The following is a 13843-nucleotide window of genomic DNA, read 5'->3' as shown; positions in this document are numbered from 1 at the left end:
CACTGACTCTCTTTTTAAGGAGGGGCACGTGCCAGTGAAGGGAAGAAGGGAGTAATGTCAGGCTCAAGGGGCCACTTGAGGCAGTTTGGGGAAGAAGAAGGGCAGGCAGCAGCTGCGGAGAGGGACTTGGAGGGATGAACAGAAGTGTTTGCAGGTATCCTTAGGGAAATTTTACCATATGTTATGAGGAGCTTGCCTCACTTTCCCAAAGAAAATCAGTAAATGCTACCTTACTCAAGATGGCTGATAGAGTTGGATTTGTTCATTTGTTCTGGAAGAGGGTGACCAGGGGATGGAAGCAAGTGCCTAGTCTGGCCCAAAGCTGATCTTCGGGTAACAACAGGAGCTGCAGAAGGGCCCACGTGCATTCAGGCTAACTAATTAAATGGAATGTTGGACACCCATTTCTCTTTCTCCAGAGCTGACCGTGTAAAGGCTTCAAAGTAGATGCCCAAGCATCTGAAAATGAAACAGGGACAGCAGCAGCAGCAGCAGGCTCATTCAGGCCTTCCTGGAAGATGAACTAAGAGACAGGTGAGCTGCATGCCTGGCCTTGCTCTACGAAAGCCTGTTTTTAGATATCTGCTTTGGTTGTTTTTGTTCTCTGTTTTTACAATAAAAGGAGTTTGTGTTTATTCAACAAAATTTGAAGTAGGCCAGGCAAGGTGGCTTATGCCTGTAATCCCAGCACTTTGGGAGGCCGAGGTGGGAGGATAACTTGAGCCCAGGAGCTCGGGACCAGCCTGGGCAATATAGCAAGACACTGCTTCAAGACTCTGCTTCTTTTTTTTTTTTTGATACAGAGTCTTGCTCTGTCACCCAGGCTGGAGTGCAGTGGCGTGATCTGGGCTCACCGCAACCTCCACCTCCTGGGTTCAAGTGATTCTTCTGCCTCAGCCTCCTGACTAGCTGGGATTACAGGCACCCGCTACCACGCCCGGCTAATTTTTTTTGGTATTTTTAGTAGAGATGAGCTTTCACCATGTTGGCCAGGCTGGTCTCGAACTCCTGACCTCAGGTGATCTGCTCGTCTTGGCCTTCCAAGTGCTGGGATTACATAGGTGAGCCAATGTGCCCAGGCTTATTATTTTCTTAAAAATGAGAAATGTAGAAAAAGTTAAAAGCAAAAATAAAAATCTCTATAGTGTTACCATCCAGTATAACCAAGTAAACATTCGTCATATTTCCCTCAAGGCTTATCTTCCTCTCTACATAGATAGGGTGTGTGTGTGCGTGTGCGTGCGTGTGCGTGTGTGTGCGTGTGCGTGTGTGTGTCAGGGAGAGTAAAAGATAGATATTTTAACATAATTGGATCCTCTTCCTTTAAGCACTGTTTTCAAGGCAGCAGGGTTAATGTGATCTTAAAGTACTAAGATGAGTCATCTTAGAATTATTGAGCAACTTCATGAGATTTGGTAAAAACAAGGTTGACTTTCCTTCATCTTGTCATTAGGAATTACCTACTCTAATAGCCAGCTGCTTTTCTCATGGTCCATGCTCAGCAAGAAGGATAGCAAGATTCAAATCAGAGATGTAAAAGTAAGGAATATAACTAAGGCACTTGCTGTTCACTTGAAGACTTTAAACAGATTTTTACACCTGAGTCTTTTAGTCAAAATAGTCCCACTTTGCACTAAGGTTAAAGAGGTAAAAAATCAAGTTGAAGTCAAAGAATTCAAGAATCAAGTTGAAAGGCTGGTCATGGTGGCTCACGCCTGCAATCCCAGCACTTTGGGAGGCCAAAGTGGGCAGATCGCTTGAGTCCAGGAGTTCAAGACCAGCCTGGGCAACATAGTGAGACCCTGTCTCTACAAAAAAAAAAAAAAAATTAGCAGGACATGGTGGCACACACCTGCAGTCCCAGCTACTTGTGGGGCTGGGGCAGGAGGATCACTTGAGCCTGGGCATTCCAGGCTGCAGTGAGCTGTGTTCGTGCCACTGCATTCCAGCCTGGGTGACAAAGTGAGACCCTGTCTCAAAAAAAAGAAAAGAATCAACTTGAGGCCAGGTGCAGTGGCACATGGCTGTGGCCCCAGCTACTCAAGAGGCTGAGGTGGGAGGATCACCTGAGCTCAGGGTTCAAGGCCAGCCTGGGAAACATAGCAAGACTGAGTCTCTAATTAAAAAAAAATCAAGTTGAATCATTTGAATCTTCTGGTAAATCCTGTTCTAAACTATATTAGGACTTGATTTTTGTGGTATAAGTAACTTTGCATTTACTTGGGGATTTTTCTCGAAGGTAAATAAGAGATGAGACAGCACTCCCATATTTGAGGAGGGCATATCAGCAGTATATAAGGAGCAACATAAATTACCTTTTATAATTGAGCAGAGACTGGGAAACCAGACTCATTTTGTCACAGTCCCAAAGAGACAAAAGTGAAATCTCAGCTCTTTTTTTCTTAGTGAGTTTGAGAAACTGTCCTGGGAAGGAACATTTCAGTCAATTTAATAATAAGCCTTCATACCCCTGGGCTTTTGCTTATGCTAATCCTTTGTTTTGTTTTGTTCTGTCACCCAGGCTGGAGTGCAGTGGTGTGATCTCGGTTCACTGCAACCTCTGCCTCCCAGGCTCAAGTGATTACAGGCATGCGCCACCACACCCAGCTAATTTTTTGTATTTTTAGTAGAGATGGGGTTTCGCCATGTTGGCCATGCTGGTCTCCAACTCCTGACCTCAGGTGATCTGCCCGCCTCAGCCTCCCAAAGTGCTGGGATTATACGCATGAGCCATTGCGCCCTGCCACTGCTTATGTGAATCCTAAAACCTAGAAGGTCCCGCCCTGCCAGAGGTATTCGCACCAGAGTAAGTAATTCCATCGTGAGTTACTTACTCACGGACTAGGAAAATAAGGCCGGGACTTAGTGGGTTGCATTCCCATAAAGTTAGGTATTCCTAGCCTCTAGATGTTTACAGTTAAGGGCTCAGGTTGTAAATGTTTACTAAACAGACCCAGACTTGGGAGTGTCCTAATATCCCAGTATCTTGAGAACAAAAGAATTTCTAATTTTGCTTTAAAGATAATAATACCGATTCTCACAAAATATAGTAATTAAGAAAATTAATCCTTTATTACAAACCCTTGTAGCAGAGCACATCTCCCCATGATCTTTTTTATCCTGTATATAAACAAGTATTGTACCTAGGGTGGACGTGTTCCTCCTGTTACTTTCAGGAACGCTCTACTCTGTCTATGGAGTAGCTGTTCTTTCACCACTTACTGTCTTAATAAACTTGCTTTTGCCTTGCCCTGTGGATTCGCCCTGAATTCTTTCTTGCACGAGATCCAAGAACCCTCTCTTGGCATCTGGATCGGGACCCCTTTCCTACAGCAATCCTAATCCTCCACCTTTCTATTTTTTCGGTTTTTTAAATTTTTTGCAGACAGGATGTCACTCTGTCACTCAGGCTTGAGCGCAGTGGCACAATCATGGCTAGTGCAGCCTCGACCTCCTAGGCTTAAGTGATCCTCCCACCTCAGCCTCCCGAGTAACTGGGACTACAGGCACGTGCCACTGTACTCTGCCATCTGCCTGCTTCGGCCTCCCAAAGCGCTGGGATTATAGGCGTGCACCACGACACATACCTAGCCTTCTCTATCTTTCTAAATCAATCTTTACAGCCAGACAGACCATAGGCCACCACTCCAAGAAGCCCTCCAAAATCTTTGCCAGCATGATCTTTATTTAGCATTCATATTGTTCTGCCATGTGTAGCAAAGTGTTCTGCTTGATAACAATGTTTTAAATGATAGGCAAGATATTTACAATGGTTCAAAAACTGAGCAACATAAAGCATTTCCAGTATACTCTCTTGTTCCAACCCTTGCCCCCACATGCCACAAACACTGCTGTCAGTTTCTTGTGTCTTTTCCAAAGTTTCTTCTTGCAAGCATAAATACAAATCTATTATTTCACCGTCTCTATTTTCTTACACAGAAGGTAGCCTGATATACATATAATTTTATACCTTACTCTTTTTTTTTTTTTTGAGATGGAATTTGCTCTTTTTGCCCAGGCTGGAGTGCAATGGCACGATCTCAGCTCACTGCAACCTCTGCTTCCTGGGTTCAAGTGATTCTCCTGCCTCAGCCTCCCCAGTAGCTGGGATTACAGGCATGTACCACCACGCCTGGCCAAGTTTTGTATTTGTAGTAGAGATGGTGTTTCACCATGTTGGCCAGGCTGATCTCGAACTCCTGACCTCAGGTAATCCGCCCACCTTGGCTTCCCAAAGTGCTGGGATTACAGGCGTGAGCCAGCATGCCCAGCCACCTTGCTCTTTTCATTTTAACTTATCAATACATCTTGGGAATCTTTCCATATAGGTTTAGAAACAAATTCCTTATTCTGTTTTTAAAGGGTTGTGTTTGCTTGTTTTTGTTTTTTGAGATGGAGTCTCACTCCGTCACCCAGGCTGGAGCACAGTGGCATGATCTTGGCTCACTGCAACCTCACCTCCCAGGTTCAAGGGATTCTCCCACCTCAGCTTCCCAAGTAGCTGGGACTACAGGTTCATGCCACTGTGACTGGCTAATTTTTGTATTTTTAGTAGAGACAGTTTCACCGTGTTGGCCAGGCTGGTCTTCAACTCCTGACCTCAAGTGACCCACATGCCTCGGTCTCCCAAAGTGCTGGGATTACAGGCATGAGCCACTGTGCCTGGCTAAAGCGTTTTAAAACTTAAAGAATCTTATTACAAATTGTCTTCTAATGTTTTTAACCAGTTCTGCTAATGATGGACGTTTGCATTGTTTGCAATCTTTTGCTACATCGACGATGCCTTGTAGTCATATGTCAATTTGCATTGTGCATGTACATATCTGGATAAATTTCCAAAAGCAGGAGGGCTGGGTCAGACTATATAATTCTGTAATGTTGATAGAGGGAACCAAACTGTTTTCCACAGGAGTTCTAGCTGTTTATACTCCCAGCAAAAATACACAAGAAACCTGTTTCTCCACAGCCTTGCCAAAAGAGAGGAAAAGAGAGAGCAAAGATTTAAGAAGTGGTGGCTCAGCCTCAAAAACAAAAGGAGGCTGGGTGCGGTGGCTCACACCTTTAATCCCAGCACTTTGGGAGGCAGAGGAGGGAGGATTGCTTGGGCCCAGGAGTTCAAGGCCAGCCTGGGCAACATGGCAAGACCCCGTCTCTACAAAAAAAATACAAAAAAATTGGCCGGGCATGATGGCACACACCTGTAGTCCCAGCTATGCAGGAGGCCGAGGTGGGAGGATCACTTGAGCCCAGGAGGTCAAGGCTGCAGTGAGCCATGTTTGAAGCACTGCATTCCAGCTTGGGTGGCAAAGTGAGACCCTGTCTCAAAAAAAGAAAAAGAGAAAAAGAGGAAAACTAGATGAAGACTGGAAATAGCACACACAGTGTTGGAGCTGACATCTTCCCTGAGGTTCAACCAGCCTCTCCAAGAGATGTCTAAAACCTCTGTTAACACCAACTGAATAGGCCTAACGGAACTCGCTGAAACCAGACCCTGGTCTTGGTTTTTCATTTCCTGCCAATGGAACCACCATTTTCTCACATTTAAAACCTTGTAGAAGAGGGTGGGGGCAGGTAGACTTTCAGTTTTTACTTCACAAACTCTAAATATTTATGCTTTATTTTATTACAGGAAGCATATATTTCTCTTAGAATTGAAAACCCATAATAATATACTGCAAAAACTTGAAAGTCTAGTCATTTTTCTTTTAGTTTTCATTTATCCATTCAAACATTTTCTATTGTGTGAGCTATTTGTTTTTATTTCTGTTTTTGTTTTTTTTTTTTTTTTTTTTTTCTGACAGGTGCCTAGGAGAATAGTTTCTAAATAATGTAGCTTTATAGGGAAATTATTTAAAAAAACATTAATTTCACTTTTTTTTTTTTTTTTTTTTTGAGAGAGATAGGTTCTCACTCAGTCACCCAAGCTGGAGTGCAGTGGTAAGATCATAGCTCACTGCAGCCTCCAACTCCTAGGCTCATGTGATCCTCCTGCCTCAGCCTCCTGAGTGGCTGGGACTAAAGATGCACACCACCACACCCAGCTAATTAAAAATTTTTTTTTGTAGAAACAAGGGTCTGTCTCACTATGTTGCCCAGGCTGGTCTTGAACTCCAGGCTGGTCTTTTTTTTTTTTTTTTGGATACAGAGTCTCACTCTGTCTCCCAGGCTGGAGTGCAGTGGCGCAATCTCGGCTCGCTGCAAGCTCCGCCCCCCGGGTTCATGCCATTCTCCTGCCTCAGCCTCCTAAGTAACTGGGACTACAGGCACCCGCCACCATGCCCGGCTAATTTTTTTCTATTTTTAGTAGAGACGGGGTTTCACCGTGTTAGCCAGGATGGTCTCGATCTCCTGATCTCGTGACCTGCCCTCCTCAGCCGCCCAAAGTGCTGGGATTACAGGCGTGAGCCACCACGCCCGGCCTTTCCAGGCTGGTCTTGAACTCCTTGCTTCAAGAAATTTTCCCACCTCTGCCTCCCAAAATGCTGAGATTACAGGCTAATTTCGCTACTTTATAAATTATTTCTAAGCATCACCCCCTGCCACCACTCTCACACCCACTCGCAGTTTTTAAACTGAAAAGAAACTGGAATGTTTACATAATCATTATTGGAGCTGGGACACTTTTTTTTTTTTTTTTTGAGATGGAGTCTCGCTCTGTCGCCCAGGCTGGAGTGCGGTGGCGTGATCTCAGCTCACTGCAAGCTCCGCCTCCCGGGTTCATGCCATTCTCCTGCCTCAGCCTCCCGAGTAGCTGGGACTACAGGCGCCCGCCACTATGCCCGGCTAATTTTTTGTATTTTTAGTAGAGACAGGGTTTCACCAAGTTAGACCAGGATGGTCTCGATCTCCTGACCTTGTGATCCGCCCGCCTCGGCCTCCCAAAGTGCTGTGATTACAGGTGTGAGCCATCGTGCCCGGCCGGAGCTGGGACACTTTTAAAAGGGAATTTATATAGCTAGGATTTGTGACAGTTGTGTGATTTTTTATGTGGTGTCATGCACTTTTTAATTCACTGAGGTCTCTTTTATAATAAAAATGCATATTTATATTTACTTTATAAAATTTGGAGCAAAACTGTACTACTTTAAATTATGGAAGCTTATAATTGTCATAGCTGTTTTTAGAATCACATTCTTGGTCCAACTTATAATCCATTTGTTATCAAGTCCTTATTGAAGCATTCCTCCTATGGGAAACTGTCATCAACTTTATCATGTTTGGCTCTATTTCGGGATTTCCAGGAATTCAATATAATAAAAGAGAGGGGCCATCTCCTTGTGCCGTTGACCTTTGTACATTCACCTTTCCACAGATACAGACATTGTATAGAAATGCACCTGAGCCATCTTTCCTACATGGCATCAGGACAATGGGCCAGGCAACAAAGGAACCTTTTGAGCTATTTCTTGGCGGTGCTGCCTGCCAGTCCATAGCTCAGGTCCATCTGTGCTACCAGCTCTGTCAAACTACAGTATTTACTCAATTACATTCATACTGGGTTCCATTTAGCCTTGTCGCTTTTTCAAAATTAGTGAAACATGGAGAAAATATAAGTGCAAACACTAGTAAAAGGGAGTGTAGTAAAACAATTGAGACAAAGAAGGGAATCATTAGGTGTGGAGAAGGTAGTGAATATTTAGCCTCAATAATGACAGCTCATACCGAGACGTTGCTACGCATCACTCATCATTGCTATTACTTTATATGATTTAATTCATATTCTTACAACACTATGTGAGAAATAAATGATGAAGTTACTATTATTATCTCTGTCTTTACAGATAAAAAAAAAATCATGATTTATAGAGGTAAATAGCCTGACCCAAATCGTAAAGCTGCCTATTGGACTTCAGGTGGTCAACTTTGCTCAACTAGGATGGAGATGCTCAGATTTTAAAAACATCTATGCATGCTGGAATTATAGCTTAAGACTATGTCTAGGGGACAGCACACAATCAGGTATTTTATGCTACATTTTAGATCTCTGAAAATAGAAACCTGTGCTTAAAGCACACAGATTTGTTTTTGAACTTTATATATCTGACATTGGTGTGTGTTTTGGGAACGTGTTCTATATGAAGGTAGAACTCTCTTGCATTGTTGTATGTTTTGGATGTACATGTGAAGATGTGAATCCTATGAGGACTGGGAACTTGTCTTCTACTTCTCCAGCACCTACAACAGTGCTCAGTAAAGGTTGGTTGTGGTGGTGAGTGATAACAGTAGTCAGTTGGAAACCATGCTGCCATCATGCTGAACACCAAGAAACACTCTATTCAATCTCCTCAAGTGTTTGTAACAATATATTGAAAAACATGTCATCTCTCTGAGCATGGTGGCTCACACCTGTAATTCCAGCACTTTGGGAGGCCGAGGAGGGAGGATCGCTTGAGCCCAGGAGCTTGAGACCAGCCTGGGCAATATAGCAAGACCCAGTCCTACAAAAAAAGAAAAAAAAAATTAGCCAGCCATATTGGCACCGCGTGTAGTTCTGGCTACTTGAGAGGCAGAGGCAGGAGGATTGCTTGAGATATGTGTTCACACCACTGGAGTCCAGCCTGAGTGACAGAGTGAGACCCTGTGTCAAAAAAAAAAAAAAAAAGAAAAAAATGTCATCTTAAATACACACACACAACACACACATCTATGTGTTTACACAAATATTTAAAGGCATGTAATCAAAAACACATTTATAAGTACATGATAATAAAGGAAAAATGATGTCACATCTCAAGTATGTAAACACATTTACAGGCATAATGATGATAAAGGGGAAATGATGATGATCATTACAAAGGCCGTACATTTTTTTCCGTTGAAGAGGTGAACGGAATTACCCTCCTGGACTCACTAAGTGTAGAAATCGAGGCAGCAGACAGGCACAGTCAGCAAACTGCTGCATGCCCTAAATTTGGAGTGTCTACCCTGTCTTCCTTCCCCAGAGACTCTGTCCCCATCTGCCATCTCTTTTTAATGGGGCAGTAAGCTTTAGGACATCACTCCTCTCACAGCATTTGCTTGGAATGTGACTGGACAGGCACCTGGTCCCAGCAGAGCCTTCCTTGTCAGTGACCTATGACCTGGGTGGCGTGATTTAAAAGGTTGAGCTGGGTGAGTCAGATTCTTTCTTTTTTTTTCTCCGTCCCTTTCTCCCTATGGAACTTGAATCAAAAGTCTAGAGGGCAGTTTCCAGTGAGCCGTGGGCAACATTGTAAAAAACGTTATTCTAGGGCCCAAGTCAGATCATGACAGGCTACAGGCACTTTGCAAGCTGAAATCGGGGAAGAGGAACAACTGTGAGTTAAGTGGGAGAAGCTTCAAGAGACAGACAAGAAAAGAACATCCAACCACGCAGAGATGCACAGCCCTGCCTTCTTTTGTCTTGTTTTTCCTGGGCTCCTGGGCATGTATACTTTAAAAAAAAATTTCTTTCTGGCCTAGTGAAGTGGCTCACGCCTGTAATCCCAGCACTTTGGGAGGCTGAGGCACTTGGATCACTTGAGGCCAGGAGTTCGAGACCAGCCTGGCCAACATGGCAAAACCCCATCTCTACTAAAAATTCAAAAATTAGCTAGGTGTGGTGGCACGTGCCTATGGTCCCAGCTACTCGGCAGGCTGAGGCACGAGAATCGCTTGAACCTGGGAGGCAGAGGTTGCAGTGAGCCAAGGTCGTGCCAGTGCACTCCAGCCTGGGTGACAGAGTGAGACTCTGTCTCAAACAAAAACAAAAACAAAAACAAAAAAATAAAGCAAAGGCCAGGCATGGTAGCTCACGCCTATAATCCCAGCACTTTGTGAGGGTGCAGCGGCCGGATCACTGGAGATCAGGAGTTCGAGACCAGCCTGGCCAACATGATGAAACCCTGTCTCTACTAAAAATACAAAAATTAGCCAGGTGTGGTGACGCGCACCTGTAATCCCAGCTACTTGGGAGGCTGAGGCAGGAGAATTGCTTGAACCTGGGAGGCGGAGGTTGTAGTGAACCGAGATCACAACACGGCACTCCAGTTTGGGCAGCCGAGTGAGACTCCGTCTCAAAAAATATATATATATATTTTCTTTAAAGTAACCCATGTGCTCTTCTGATCCTTGTTAGTAAAAGAGACTAAATTGGAGCAACAGATAAAGGGAGAAAAAAGTCTCTCTTGGCCAGGTGTTGTCGCTCACCTGTAATTCCAGCAATTTGGGAGGCTGAGGCAGGAGGACAGCTTGAGGCCGGGAGTTTAAGGCAGCAGTGAGCTGTCATCATGCCATCATACTCCAGCCTGGGCAACAGAGCAAGATGTCATCTCAAAATAAATGAATGAATGAATAAATAAATGAATAAATAAATAAGTCTCTGCCAGTGGAGGATATAAACACACACACACACACACACACACACACACACACACACACACACACAAACACAGGAGAACCATATAAGTACAGCAGTTCAAGACCATGAAAGATAGTGGCAAACAGTCATTTCATCTGACAGTCCCCAAGGACCTTGGTTCGTGCAATCCTGTGCAATAATCAATATTTACGGTAATGACCTTGAGTCTTAAAGCAAAAGCTGCTTGACATTCAATGTATTTTCAGAAGTCAATGAAATGTGTAGTTTCATTCAGAAAAAACTTTTCTTAAAGTTAAAAAAAAAGTCTTGGTATCTAAAAATGACAAGATTTGGCTGGGTGTAGTGGTTTATGCCTTTAATCCCAGCACTTTGGGAGGCTGAGGCTGGAGGACTGCTTTAGCCCAGGAGTTCGAGACCAGCCTGGGTAACATGGTGAGACTCTGTCTCTACAAAAAATAAAAAAATTAGCCGAGCTATAGGTAGTGTGTACCTATGGTCCCAGCTACTTGGGAGGCTGAGGCGGGAGGATCCCTTGAGCCTGGCACAGTGATCCCTGTTTGTGCCACTGCACTCCAGCCTGGGAGACACAGTGTGGTGCTGTCAAACAAACAAACAAAAAAACCAAAAAAAAAAAAAAAAAAAGAAAGAAAGAAAAGAAAGAAAAAGAAAAAAGGAAAAAAGGCAAGGTTCATGCAGAGATTTGTTATTTTTTACTTTTTGAAATGCACATATTTATTGATCCATGCCTTGCCTTGTTGTAGCAAAGAGCTCGGATGACTTATAAGAATACACAGAATCCAACAGGAAAGTAAACATTGACAGTGAGTGCGGAAAATAAAGAACATCAAGGTATGGACAGGAGATTTAGTTATCTGCAAAGCTCATTTCCATGGACTTCCTCATTCCTTGCTAGATCATGGACCACCATAACTAGTATTAATCATTGTTTCAACTCCAAATTTTTTAGATTTGGAGAAAGATCAAGGTTTATCTTCTGAATGTAAAAATCAAATTGAAACTGGAAGAAAAGAAAATATTGATTTAAATCAGAGAAAATATAATAATAAATCTACACAAACATGCTTTTAATAAGCTGCTAATTTAAGCATATATTTAAATCATTTCTATTCCTTTACTTCAGTAAAATAATTCTTAAGGCAAAATAATTTTATTTTATTTTATTTTTTTTGAGACAGAGTCTCCCTCTGTCACCCAGGCTGGAGTGCAATGACACTGTCTCGGTTCACTGCAACCTCTGCCTCCTGGGTTCAAGTGAGTCTTCTGCCCCAGCCTCCTGAGTAGCTGGGATTACAGGCACCTGCCACCACGCCCGGTTACTTTTTTGTATTTTTGGTAGAGATGGGGTTTCACCATGCTGGCCAGGCTGGTCTCGAATTCCTGACCTCAGGTGATCCACCTGCCTCGACCTCCCGAAGTGCTGGGATTACAGGTGTGAGCCACCGTGCCTGGCCTTAATTTATCTTAATCAGAAGTAGCATCATGTTACATTATACAACTGGTGAAATTCTCTTCAACATCCTTTTTATAAACCAATATCAACATACTAGGGGGAAAAAGTGTTTAGAGTTAAACTTACTATGTAAACGTAATTTTTATATTCCATTAAAAAGCAACAATTTTTCTGGGAGCTCTGGTTTGGAAAGGCTCACGGGGTTTTAATAAGTGTGTTCCTATTCATTTTGGGCCTGCATTAGGGACAATTTCTTCTGATGGACATTTCTATTACACAATCACTGCTTAAAGGGTAATAGTGTAGGCTTCAGAGACAGACAAATGTATGTATTTGATGCAGGATAGCTGAGTAATAGCTTGGTCAAATTACTTTAAGTCTTCTCAACTTAGTTTCTTAACTGCAAATGGAGCTAACAGGGTCGTATGGAAGATTACATAAGATATTGCACATTAAGCACTTAGCTCAGTAGCTAATAGCTAGTGAACCTAATACATGATGTATGTTATGATAAAAATAGTGATTGTAGAGGACATTTCACACTGATATGATACAAGTCTCTCTTTCATTAGCGTCTTGTTAAAGGTTTCTAATTTTCCCATTGACAAATTTTCTTTTTTTTTTTGGAGATGGAGTCTCGCTCTGCCACCCAGGCTGGAGTGCGGTGGCAGGATCTCGGCTCACTGCAACCTCCGCCTCCCGGGTTCAAACAATTCTCCTGTCTCAGCCTCTACTATAGTTGGGACTACAGGTGCAGGACACCATGCCTGGCTAACTTTTGTATTTTTAGTAGAGACGGGGTTTCACCATATTGGTCAGGCTGGTCTCAAACTCCTGACCTCGGGTGATCCACCTGCCTTGGCCTCCCAAAGTCCTGGGATTACAGGTGTGAGCCACTGTGCCCAGCCAAATTTTCTTTTCTTTTCTTTTTTTTTTTTTGAGACGGAATCTCACTCTTTTTGCCCAGGCTGGCCCGTACTGGCCTGATCTCGGCTCACTGCAATCTCCGCCTCCGGGGTTCAAGAGATTCTCCTGCCTCAGCCTATCGAGTAGCTGGGATTACAGGTGCCTGCCACCACAGCCAGCTAATTTTTTTTTGTATTTTTTGTATTTTTAGTAGAGACAGGGTTTCACCATGTTTGGCCAGGCTGCCTCCCAAAGTGGTGGGATTACAGGCGTGAGCCACCACACCAGCCCCACATTAATTAACTTTAGTGTTGTGAGTGCATTCTGAATGATTTTTTATGGTATTGACAGGGAAACTAGTTTTATTGCTCAATATTATTTTCTTGCTGCTTTCCAAAATGCATAAACAATGATTTAGTTCACTGATAGATTTATACAGAAAATTTTACTTTGTATTCATTTTGATTTTTTTATTTGTTCCTTTTCATTCAGCCCCAGAAAAAATGCAATTAATCATGCCAAGGTATTTACAAAGCCTTATCTGACTAGCTCCATCATGTGTCTAGAATGAGTTTTACAATTTTTAAAAGTTGCTTCCACTTCACTGCTACTATGGTCTTGAATAAGAATAAATATCTGGCTGGGCTCAGTGGCTGAAGTCTATAATCCCAGCACTTTAGGGGGCTGAGGTAGGCAGATCATTTGAGATCAGGACTTTGAGAGACCAGCCTGGTCAACATGGCGAAAACTCATCTCTACTAAAAATACAAAAATTAACCAGTTGTGGTGGTGGGCGCCTGTATTCCTAGCTACTCTGGAGGCTGAGGCAGGAGAATCACTTGAACCCAGGAGGCAAGAGGTTGCAGTGAGCCGAGATAGAGCCACTGCACTCCAGTGTAGGTGACAGAGCATCTCAAAAAAAGAAAGAAGGCCGGGCACGGTGGCTCACACCTGTAATCCCAGCACTTTGGGAGGCCGAGGTGGGTGGATCACGAGGTCAGCAGTTCAAGACAAGCCTGGCCAAGATGGTGAAACCCCATCTCTACTAAAAATACAAAAATTAGCTGGGTGTGGTGGCGGGTGCCTGTCATTCCAGCTACTTGGGAGGCTGAAGCAGAGAATAGCTT

This window comes from Pan troglodytes, chromosome 16, assembly GCF_028858775.2.
Source record: "Pan troglodytes isolate AG18354 chromosome 16, NHGRI_mPanTro3-v2.0_pri, whole genome shotgun sequence".
NCBI lineage: Eukaryota > Metazoa > Chordata > Mammalia > Primates > Hominidae > Pan > Pan troglodytes.
This window is presented reverse-complemented; position numbering follows the sequence as displayed.